This window comes from Papilio xuthus, unplaced genomic scaffold (assembly GCF_000836235.2).
Source record: "Papilio xuthus unplaced genomic scaffold, Pxut_1.1 DF827570.1, whole genome shotgun sequence".
NCBI lineage: Eukaryota > Metazoa > Arthropoda > Insecta > Lepidoptera > Papilionidae > Papilio > Papilio xuthus.
In genome coordinates, this window is record NW_013531079.1 from 1,998,905 (window position 1) to 2,011,750 (window position 12,846).

A 12,846-nucleotide genomic window follows, 5' to 3' on the forward strand; every position below is an offset into this window, starting at 1 on the left:
CACCGAACGAATATACGTGAGTGTTTAGCCGTTTTTACATAAGTTCAAAATGATCTATCAGTAATACTGTAAAATTAAAAGGATAAATACTTTAGTAATCTGAGTGAAAATTTTAATGAGGCATTTCCTCTAATACAAAGCTTTGATCATTTCCCCAGTGTAGTTGTCTCATTATTTTATCGAGAAAAATAATATTTAGCCGCGAGGTAAATTTTATATCTAAATATATATTTAAATATTATTTTAACGAGATTCAAAGTAACTGGCTGACAATGTCATTTATTATCTATGGATTTATTTTGGAACATTTCAGTTTAAATCTTGCTAATATTATAAATGCGAATGTTTAGATGGATGGTTGTTTGTTTGAAAGTATCTCCGTAACGGCTCAACGGATCTTAATTAAATTTAACACAGTCATCTGGAAGAACACTTAGGCTACACCTTAAGTTTTTTTTTGTTCAACGGCGTCGTGGGCGACAGCTAGTAGTTTATAAACTCAGGACTTTACAATAATTACCTTAACAATAATTTTAAAAACGATTTGTTTTCGTAGACGATATACATATATGCTAAAGAACTTTGCAGACAGTAAAGTAAGCGTTCATATTAATATGTTTCCAAGAATCTCTTAACGTGATTAGTCTGGGAGATAGTCACGCGGTCGTATTACACGGCTGTATTCATTAAAATGATTACAGAACTTGTAAAAAATAAAAAATATTTTTTCATTTATTTTGTATGAAATTTCTCATCCAATAATAAAACCTGGTTTCGAAAAATCTTCACTAAGGTAGTGTTTAAGTAATCATTAAAAGATATCATCAACATCTAACTATAAATCCCCTCTAAGGGGCTCGGACCCTACGCAAAGTTAGGGTTATATAGGCCATAGTATCAATAAAGCGTCGGTGGCTCAGGGGTCAAACACTTGACTTGCAATCTGCAGGTCCAGAGTTGGAATCCCGCCATATACCAATGTGTTTTTCGATTTCCGATTTACATATGCAAATTTATCCGACGTTCTTACGGTGAAGGAAAACATCGTGATGCAACCTGCATATATCTGAGAAAAAATTCAAAGATATGTGTGAAGTCGACCAATCCGCACTTGGCCAGCGTGGTTGACTATATCCTAATCACTGATGAGAGCTGATGATGATGAAGATCAATATAAGATACTTAATGCGTTAATTAATGTCATAATCGTTTTCAATTTATTACATGTGTAGTACTAGCAAGTAATAAGGTGCCGTTTGTGTTCGGTACAGTATTGTTGCGGCCGATGTTGCTGACTGTACCACACGATGCTAATTACAACATTCACTATAGTTAATTGCACACAACTGTACACGCTCTCTGTACTGTTTCATGGAACACTGATTATAATTAAAACTAGTCGGTTATCAACTTTAGAAGTTCTGAGTATTGATTTGATGTGAATCAATAGTGTTTGTTACCGACATATTAGAATACTAAATCATGTTCCAATAAAAAATATTATTAAGATAAAATAAGAAGATATTGTTTTATTTTAATGCATGTATAACCTAAAAGTAAAACACAATAATTTAGTCCTCTTTCCCTTCCCAACCTTTTCCTTATAAGGAAAGGACGGGAAGTGGAAGTGGGCTTTCCGGATGAAAGGATGCATTGGATGGGAAAATATTTTCTCTCTGTGCATACTCTCCTCCGTCGATGAAAGGTAGGCAACGCATATGCGATTGCATGTATCTATGGAAACTGGTCACTTAGCTATATCAGCGATTTCAGGCCGCTCGCTCGATTGCCACCTTATGATATATAAAAAAACACAAATATACGTCAAAAAAATACTTAAATAACGGACGTCTACGCTACAAAGAAGCTACGCTTTATTGGATGCTCCATCTAGTTTGTTTATATATGTAGATTTTACTATTCATTGTTATTTTTTATCACTGTAAGCTATTTTGTAATTTATTTTTAGACATTATTAGTTAAAATCCATTGGCGCGAATGACGTGCTTTCTTTACAAAGTCAAGTGTCAGAATGTTTAGTGAAGGGGCATAAACGTGGACATTTTAGTAAAGCTAGTGTTGTGCCACTACACCGGGAAAGTGTCGGATTTTCTTCCTAACGGGACGTATTGGATTTATTCTGTAAGTATTGTTGTTGATAAACAGAATAAAAAAACAATAATGATCTTTAACTTTGCATTACCTTATTAAACTATTATTTATATAAATGGTACAATTATACGTAACTATTGTGTTTACGAAATAATCGTTGTTCCATTTCAGTTTGTAATTATAATTAGTCCTGTATTACAATGCCTTTCGAATTTAGCATTTGACATTAGATCATTTTGTGGCGGGGAAATAGGTCAGAGAGAGACATACGATGCATATGAATTAGAATTACCACGCGTACTGAGCAAATCATATACTAATTTATTACCTGTGTTCATATATTCATCATCATCAGCTCACTATACGTCCCCATTGAGGGGCTCGGACCTTACCCTAAGTTAAGGGTGATTAGGCCATAGTCAACCATGCTGGCCAAGTGCGGGTTAGTTGTCTTCACACATATCTTTGAATTTCTTCTCAGATATGTACAGGTTGCATCACGATGTTTTCCTTCATCGTAAGAACGTCGGATAAATGTATTATACATATGTAAATCGGATATTGAAAAACACATTGGTAAATAGTGGAATTCGAACCCAGGACCTACAGATTGCAAGTCTAGTGCTTGACCACTGAGCCACCGACGCTATCATATATTACGTCCGAGTAATCAATTACAATAAAAATCTTTAAAACTTTCAGTTATAAGATTGACTAAACACGCCTGTATAAGTCATTAGTCGACAACCATTACACAGATGAAACTTTTACAACAAAAGATTTGAATTAAATATTTAAAATTATTTTTATTATTTTCGTTTTTAAAAGTTGTTTAAAAAATAATGAGTCGAGACAAAACAACACAATTTCTTATTCAAGTGACTGGTATAAGGAGGGTCTCCGCGACAAACGTCTCTAGGGTGAATATAAAACCGGCATTCCTCCTGCCTACACTTTATTTCAGGGTTTAAGGGCCCGCTTAACCCGGATTTGTTGAACATTGAAACAATTGCACGTCAACTTTTACTCGAAAGCGGGAAAACTTTAAATTATTTTACATTTTCTTATTTAATTATAACATTAAAGTAGTAAATATTTTTTTGAAACCCATAAATGTTACTGACTATATTAAAATTAATAAAATGCAATTACGGGGAAAATATCTCTTTACACATATCCACAAAGCAACAAATTCGTTCTCAATCTGGTTAAAATTTCATTTTTATAATTTAATATTACTGAGTTTCTGTAATCGCTCGTCTACCCGGACTTACTTGATTTTAAATTTTATTCCGAAAATGAATTAAGGAACCGAGGCTTACTTTAAAATTTCATTCGCCCTAAGCGCCTGACATTATTAAATCCAAAAGAAGCTGAAATGTTATTTGCGACGCGAAAATTACAGGAGTATAATTTTAAAGCGATGAAATTACTACTTACATAACATTTCAGTAAAATAACTAACTCACATATTATGTGTGCTATTTAGTACATGCTTTATTTAGACCGGGAGTTTTAAGTTAATTTTCTTTGAAAGAATATTCCTAAGAATTCTCCTACTGATTTAATTACTTATTAAAAATGCTGAAGTAAAGATAGAAATTGGACAAGACAGGGTCAAGTTAAATTAGATTAAGTAAATCCGTGACTCAGCACAATTACACGATGATTGCGCGGGGAGTGAAAGCGACCAAATTAAGTTGACCTTTTTACGTGAGTGCACTATTGGTTATTTTACACGTTAATTTAGTCTGAAAAAATATTTTATTTGAGAAAGTTTATGTAATTACAAAAATAACATCTTAATCATTATTATTATAAATGCAAAAGTTTGGATAAATGCATGGATATTTAAAAGGTATCCCTACACAACATATGCTACCTATTAAGGTTTTATTTTAATTCCGCAGGGATGGCATCACGGGTGATCGCTAGTAAATACATAGGCTAAGTATTAACTATTAAATCAATATTAATATTTCTACTAATTATTACAATAAAAAAATATGAAAATAGTTCCTTAAAATAGTTTAAAAACATTGGCATTTGTACAAAGAAATACTTCACTTCTGTAGCTACAAGCATATCATCAAAATCTACTTAATATTTTAATGATGTTTAACCAAATCAAATGTACAAAACATGATCGAAGTTACACAGTCCTTATTACAGTTATCTGAATTCCTTTTAAAACATATCAATATGTGTCACATGTACATATTTTAAATGAATATTCGCAAAATCTTTTGCGATAGCCGCGTAAGCCGCGAGTGATGCTTGTGTTACGCTACGGCTCTCAAAGCGCCGGATATTATTGCGACCCGATGTTTTGCGTTTTATTTTGCAGCCTTAAAATTGAATTTGTAATTCCGAATTTGACATAAAATTATATACCCTTGCACAAAGTAATATTCCGTCAATCTAAACTAAAACCTCGTTTTAAAGAGATGGAAAATAGATCGATTTATCGTGGGTTTCTGAGACCATAATCCTCATTTAAAACATATTGTTATCACTAATTTGTCAATGATAATGACATGGATGTCGATATGTATTTTACTATGTGAGAGGACGCCAGATGTGTTGACCTTATGTAAGCTGAGTAAGAACAGAATTTGGTGATGATGATGATAACGATGATAGTAGTAATGTAAGATAGTTCTTGTTGACAACTAAATAGTTCTATCGTTTGAAAATAAATTATTTTCTTTGGCATTTATAATATATAACGGAAATTATTTATATTACAATTCATAAATGCATTTATCAATATGTTATAGAATAATTTATTAGATAAACAATTAAACTTTGACATTTATGTAAATTTTTATTTGTTTTCAAATACGAGATAACTTACAATATATTTATGAATGAATTCTTGCTTTCAAAATTAATAACATTACATAAATTTTTAAGAAAATATATACAACTTTATATGCATAAATGAATAAATTCTTATACATTATTCTTTTCCACGTTCCGATAATAAAATGTGATCGTTTTCCCATAGGTAACTACTGTTTTATTACAACTCATCTTGCTATGGGAAATGAAATCTTTTCTCTATTGCATTATTATGCATATTCGTATAATGTAAGAAATCTCACTTGATACATCTTTTATTCTTTTGTGTTCAATAAATAAGAAATCGATGGTCAACATTAATTTGTGGGAAAGTAGTCAAATATGGAATTAAATAATTTGGTAACTTAAAGAAAAATTTAACATAACCGTGGATTCTTTTCGCCGACAGTTAACCTTTGTTAACAGGAGGTTCATTTAAGTGACCTTGTTTTTGATACATACATTTAATTTTATCTATCCATTTGAATATATAAAAATCTATTGCTGTTCGTTAGTCTCGCTAAAACTCAAGAACGGCTGAACGGATTTATCTTATCTTGGTCTTGAACTGTTCGTTGAGGTCTATGGAAAGTTTAAAAGGTGAAAAAAAATCGGATTATTGCGGGGAAAATCCTAAAAACAGGCTTTTTCCCATATAAACGGCTGAATGGATCTCGCTAAAACTTGGCACAGATGTCGAACATAGTCTGGAAGAACGCATAAGCTAATACTTATGTTTTTTTTTTATAATTAAGCGCGAACGAAATCACGGGCGAAAGTTAGTTTAAAATAAAAACGAAATTAATTGACGAAAGGTCAAAACTTCTCGATCGGCAGTAAAAAGTGCGAACAATGCTGGAAAGCAGAAGTATCGTCATCCCGTCAGGATTCCCACGTCGTCACGGGTCGATGACATTCGATCGATCGTCGGCTGTTTGCTGATGTTTTTTTTTTGCAATCGCCATACCCGCATCATGCCGGAACGCTAACGAGGTAGATTTCTTTGTCTGAGAGATACCTTCAAGAAGGACGACCAATGCACCGCAAGAAAGGAGCTATTCCCAGAACGTTTGATAATTGAAGCGTAACGCTGACGACATTTAAATTGCTTACGAACTCATTTTTAACCCCAAAAGAGTTTAACACGAGGCGAGATGAAGATTAATTCTTCTAATATTATAAATGAGAATGTTTGGATGGATCGGCGGATTTTTGTTTGAAGGTATCTCCGGAACGGCAGCAAGGATAACGCTAAAATTTGATATAGATGAAGAACGTAGTCTGGAAGAAGACATGGGCTACTAATTAAGTGTTTTTTTAATTCCCCGCGAACGTAGTGACCGCCGACACCTAATCTTTCAAATAATCCGGTATCTCCTAATTTAAACATAGGGATGAAATATACATTGGATAAAAGATTAAGAAGAGAATGGAGGCTAAAGGAATATGACAATTTGATGTGCCAATTAAAGCACAAAAGAATATAAGTATTTATACTAATGTTTCGTCAGTGGGAACCCGTAAGATAAGTTGTCGTATTTATTGTTCTAACATTTGTATTATAAATTTTGATATTCAAATTTAAAACTTGTATCAAAATTAAACCGTGGGTGTTGGGTGCGGCTGACTTGCGACTGTCGAATGGGGCCTTGATGTCACTTCTACTACACTGAGATGTTCGACTGCAATAATATTGTTATCTCTGTTTTATCAAAGTATGTGAAAGGGATGACAATAAGTAATTCTAGGATACACACTTCATACAATTCAAAAATTATTATTGAAATGTTAAACAGTTACATTTGAAGGGGCAACATTCGAATAGTCTTACGAAAATATTGTTTTACGAATATTAGCAGTTTCCGTAACTTCGCGCGGAATGAAAAAAGGAATTTAATAGTGAATATAGGCTATATTCACAGAATAGTTTAGCTTAATAACAGTAAAAGAATTTTTCAAATCGGCTATGTAATTGCGGAGCAGTTTCAATAAAAACTATTAAAATTTTTCCTCTTTATAATGTTAGTATCGATAAAACACAATAAATTATATAAATACATAAAATTCATCAACTTTCAAAGAGATTAGTTAAGATAAAATTCGTATAATTTATTAAGAGATATAATTAAACATTACACTCAAAATAAAACATATAATTCCGCTTGTGCCGCCAAAAACCATCGCAGCATACTTGATAAGGCCGCCCCAACACGCATGGGAACAATTCCGAATAAAAAATCGCTTGCGCGCCTTACGTACTTTTGAATGAATTAATATACGATGCGAGACATGACATGCGTACGATATTCGACTTTATCGTCTCCATGTCGTATAAAACCTACTTTCTGTATTCCAACATGATCCGGTACTGTCCAATACAGGGCGGTATGTCATTCGAAAAATTCCATACCCTTGTACATTCGTCTTTTAGTGTCATTAGACAGGTATTTTCTAACACGTGTTAGAAAACAAAGGTTGTTTAGTAAAAACTACACAAGGTCCTTTTTAATTGCCGTCAGAACCTTTAAGGTTGAATTTAATTTTGGTAATGCAATGTTTGTGTTTTTATTGATTTGACTTCATTACAGCGCATATTTGCTGAAAAATGTTGTATTTGAATGTGTTTGAAGTTTAAATAAATTACAACTTCATTACCTTCACGCGTTTTTGAGAAAAAGGGTCTTGACAGATAGACGGACGGACAATAAAATGATCCTATAAGGGTTCCGCTTTTTTCCTTTAAAATATTAATATTAACTTAATGAAATTGTTTAACAAACTTCTATCTATAAATACAAGAATCTAGGTATTAACTTGAATAAAAAAAAATCGATTGAAGATAGCCGATAACTTACTTCTTCCATATCAGTTTTATAGCGCTATTTAACACTGCTATTTGCTATAGTTTTTTGTTTGTACAACTTTACGACAACGAAGCGGCAACACATTTTATGTTCTTGCTTCCCTTATCTTTAGTAGCAATAATTCCATGTATACTTGCCTTCTGCCAACCATAAACTGTTTACAACTTTACTTTAATTAACGAAAAACTTCAAATAAACTACTACTTACTAAACTACTTTCTAAAGAGAACTTTCGTCAGTTATTAAAGAAATATAACTCTTATGTTATTTTACTAAAGTCATAAATGTAAATGTTTAGATGGATGGATGCATGTTTGTTTGAAGGTATCTCCGGAACCGCTCAACGGATCTTGATGAATCTTTGCCTATATGTAGAACATAATATGGGCGAAGAACACATAAGCCACTCATTCGTTTTTTTTATTTCGTAATAACGGAGTCGCGGTCGACAGCTAGTAATAAACTTATTAGAGAAACTTCAGCAGTACCACATTCACGGCAAACATGTCTTGTCACACTAAAATTGGAAAGTAAAGGTATATGCATACTGTGTTCCGGCCCACGGCTGCGTAGGCGCAGTTGTCGTCTGTGGCGACTCAGGTACGATTACTGAGTCATGTACTGCGAGCATATACATAAGCGGAGCGGAGAGCGATTTAATATTTGATGCATATATGCTCTTTAATCTTAGGGTATCCATACGCGAATAGCTTTAAGCAAATAAAAACTAGTACTAAAAATAGTACTTGTCCTCTCATTAATGAGATATTTAATGAGTTAAGCATTTAAGGATCACTGCACACAGTCAGCTTAAAGTCGTCGCTATCAAATGGTTGTATTTTTGAGAAGAAACATTTGCCATTTTTCAGTTTACATCTGCTTATGAAGTTGAATTAATCGAATCAAAGTTAATCGTAGTTATTAAAACTGATACTTATTTTAAAGAATCGCTTATCGCTTCAGCTTATTACGTGTTGCACGTATAAAATTAATGCCTCTATAAATATATGAAGGTATTCATAAAACTAGAAACATCTTATTCACGGATTCGACAGATGTGGTCCAAAGAAACATATGGCAAATTTATCGTATAAATTTAATAAACTGGTTTAATAAATTCCAAGCCATTGTGTGTTTCCATTGTTATGTTAATTATTCATAAAACCTGTATTATACTAATATTATAAAGAGGAAGGATTTGATTGTTAGTTTGTTTGCTGTGTATCTTGAAGTCTAATTTTGTCGACTTTATTTTAACTTTAGTGGAATTTTTAAGTATGTATATATTTATGGGTTTTGGTGTAGAATGATATTTCGATTAACGTTCATGAACATATTAACGAAATTAACATATTTATGTTATATTTAAGTGAAAATTAAGTAATTTGAAACTTGAGACATATTATTACTGAAAATTATCACAATGAAGAAATGTCGTTTTAAACCAAGTACAAAATTAAAAAAACAATCATTCTCTATTTTGGTTACGTTATTAAAATTCACAAAATTTTCGTTGATATTGAAATCCTTTCCTTTGTTAGAAGAGTCCAAGTAAAATAAATGAACATTACAAATATATTTTAAGCGAAATAATTAATCAATCATTAAAAAGCAATTAATTAATCGTAAATGAGTAAATATAAAAACGTTATAATATGAGGATAATTGTTTCATTATAGAACGACGATTAATTATGTTAATATTATATTAATTTTTAACATAATGTGCATGCTATAAAATATTATACATTAAAATGTATACTCTGTCTCATTAAAAACTAGCTTAGCCCGTGACTCCGTCCACGCGGAATAAAAAAAACTTAATAAGTAGCCTATATGTTCTACCAGACTATGTTACATCTATGCCAAATTTCAGAGGGATCCATTCAGACGTTCTACAGATACCTTCAATCAAACATCCATTCATCTAAAGTTTCGCATTTATAATATTAGTAAGATAAAGAATAGCTTACCAAACAAATATTTAGCGACCCTCTTCTTGGACAAAGTGAACTCATCGTTCATAAGAATGTGCAAAGTGACGGAGTTCTCCATCAGATTGTGGTATACTTAAGTAGCTTATGTGTTCTTCCAGACTATGTTCTACATCTATGTCAAATTTTAGCGCGATTCCATTCAGATGTTCTAGAGATACCTTCAAGAAAAATCCATCCATCTAATCATTCGTATTTATAATATTACTAAGATTAATTGTTATTTAAAATACACCAATACGAAAAGTAAAAATTAAAAGTTTACTACGTAAATACTCTTTTTAATCTGTAGTGTTTTTGTGAATACGGAACAGACAACAAAGAAAAAGAGATATACTCTTTTATAAGTAAAATTATTCATCATAGTATGTAAATAAACTAAACAACTTTTATAAAATATTCTTCTTGTATACAAGCTCACGAAACAAATTAATGTTTACTTTATACTTATTGCAGCTGATTAGTAGGAGATGAAATTTTCTTATGCAAAAGAAAATTAGACCGTACTAACAGTAGTCAGAGGTACGGTGAGCCTCTTATATTTATTACGTAGATTGAACTTTACATTTTTAAAATTGCAAACAAATGAGAACTGAGAAAATTAACTTAATGCCCAGTTTATATTATTTTAGCCTAGAAATAGAATCCAGCTCTGGATTACAACTGGAGAATTGTAAATCCACACTGGAATGTATTGGGTTCTAGTGTAATGATGGTTAACCATTACATTTTTTTTTAAATTTAAAACGTTTGTCAGAATTATACATTATTACGCCTATGTTTGACGCTATGTCCATATCTTTATCGAAGTTTCATCAATAGACGTCGTAGTCGTGTTTAAATATCTTCATTTATTAACCTCAATCAACGTACAACTATCTATTCTAGAATTCTAAAATGCGGAACGCGATATTAAAAGTAACAAGTTCCATTGATATCCGTAAGGCGGCCATTCACGTCCCTTACAGCGTAGGCCAGCCGCCCGCAGATCCATTGTTGTTCCGTGCGTGGGCGCCTTTAAAAACGTATAATTACATAACGACATGGAAATTAACACGATGTTTTGAAATTCTACACCCAATGATACAAAATAAAGTCGCTAAGCGAATTTTAATTAAGAGATTCGGTAGATTACGACCGATTTAGTTTCAACGTACCAATTAGACGGCACACACTCTTAATTTAGTTTTAAGACAACGTCGATGGCGCATTTAGTACAATGTCATTATCGTCTCACTTAAAGTGTTTGAAATTCTGCCAAATTCGGGCTGTTTTAAAGGCTCGTGAAAATTTTAAGATATTTAAGTAATCCTATAAAAATGACAATTTTATTTCGGCTTGAAACCAGAGCTAAATTCGTATTTCATACTATCCACCCATTGCCATTGTTTCGTCCGCATTTTAAATTAACATAAGAGCTTCCTATTAGTAAAAGTATTTTAGAATAAGTTGGTTCATTTTTAAGTTTTATCTAGAACAAAAATCTAATCTTGTCACTGTCATTAGAGCAAAAAACACTTTTATATAACGCCCACTACTTTTGATACGAGATTATTCCACAATATAACCCTCAATGAGTTGATAAAAATTAACTGGAAATAACCGGTTACCTCAAATAGGACGCTAAGTTAATTGTTCAGCCAGTTTCTCGTATCGTAATAAACAAGAAATTTCATAACTCAACTACATATAAAATGTGTAATCTGCCCACATGTTTTACATGAATTATTTATTAATATTGTTTTAGGTAACATTTCAATTTCAAAGTCAATGCAATCTGACTGCTGATTCTACAAATAAGTGTATTTTTTATGTCAATTTATTTTTTAGTTTTGTCAACTCAGTCGATTCAGAAAAACCTAACTCAGTAGTCACAAAGAGAAAAAAGATTAAAAACCACTTTACCCAAACATACTTCAAGTTCGTTGCACTTACAAAATATCCAACTTAAATATTATCTTTATGCCAAACAGACAAAAGCAAAATTCAGATGAATATTTTATCAAAATTGCTCAGCAGAATCTTGAATTGCGTCATGTATACAGCAATGTTTCCAGTAAATTCAAATCTAAAACCCCTCTTTCCACTAAAAAATCAACCTTACACTACTGCTTTTCTTGCACAGTTCTTATAGTCAATAACGTGGTGCGGATTTAGCCACCGTATTGTTGTAAGGCCGGCAAGTCGTATGCGACTAAATGCTTAGTGGAAAAGGGGTCTAAAAGGTCTTGTAACTTGAGAAGGATACCTGCGCATGCACGATACGGACACAGGTGCAAAAGGTCAAGATATATTCTGATATTCTGATAGATATTAGGGTCCGGTGTAATTGAGCTCAAGTTAGTAACTTGTAGGGGTTCCACTAATCCTTATCGTATTTTAGCTTATGTTTAAGGGTCAAGGCACATGTACATATATTGTTAATATATCTTCATATAAACAACATGACAGCGTTCTTATTTCAAATGTACTAAATTTTACTAAGTTTTTTCTCCAATAGAATATTTGTAAAATCTATATTCCCTGTCAATTAATAGAACAAATAGAAGAAAAAGGATAAAAATTAAAAGAAAAGATATTTTATTTTATAGATTTTTGGTGCAATTTTAGACAAGGAAAATAAAGAAAAATATTTTATCGACCCAATCCAACCAATTCATTACTCACGCTTTACAGACCAACAAACACGTTTTTTTTATTTATATAGAAGATTTGAAAGCATCAATAAATAATTCAAGAGAGATCGTAGGTATAATAATGGATTGAGGACGCCATTTTGAACGCGTGAAAATTGATTATAACGATGTTAAATCGAGCAAGTCCCTCGTGTGTGGGTGATGAGATAACTTTACAACCATAAACCACACAGCTTACAGTTGGCCGTAAAAAGTGATTGCAGTGAAAACCTACTTTAGACGACAACTCAATGTTTATTATTAGACAAAATATCAACGTATGAATTCTTAAAAACATAAAAACTATTATGTTTGAAAAGTTTTACAAGCATTTATCATTATATAATTTAATTTAGCT

At 32.0% G+C, this 12,846-nt stretch overlaps 1 protein-coding gene across 2 annotated transcripts in view; it reads right to left on the minus strand.

Annotated features, from left to right (window-relative positions):
• LOC106118641 (uncharacterized) overlaps positions 1-12,846 on the minus strand; it is a 73,127-nt gene that overhangs the window by 48,734 nt on the left and 11,547 nt on the right. The gene's annotated exons all lie outside the window — the stretch shown is intronic.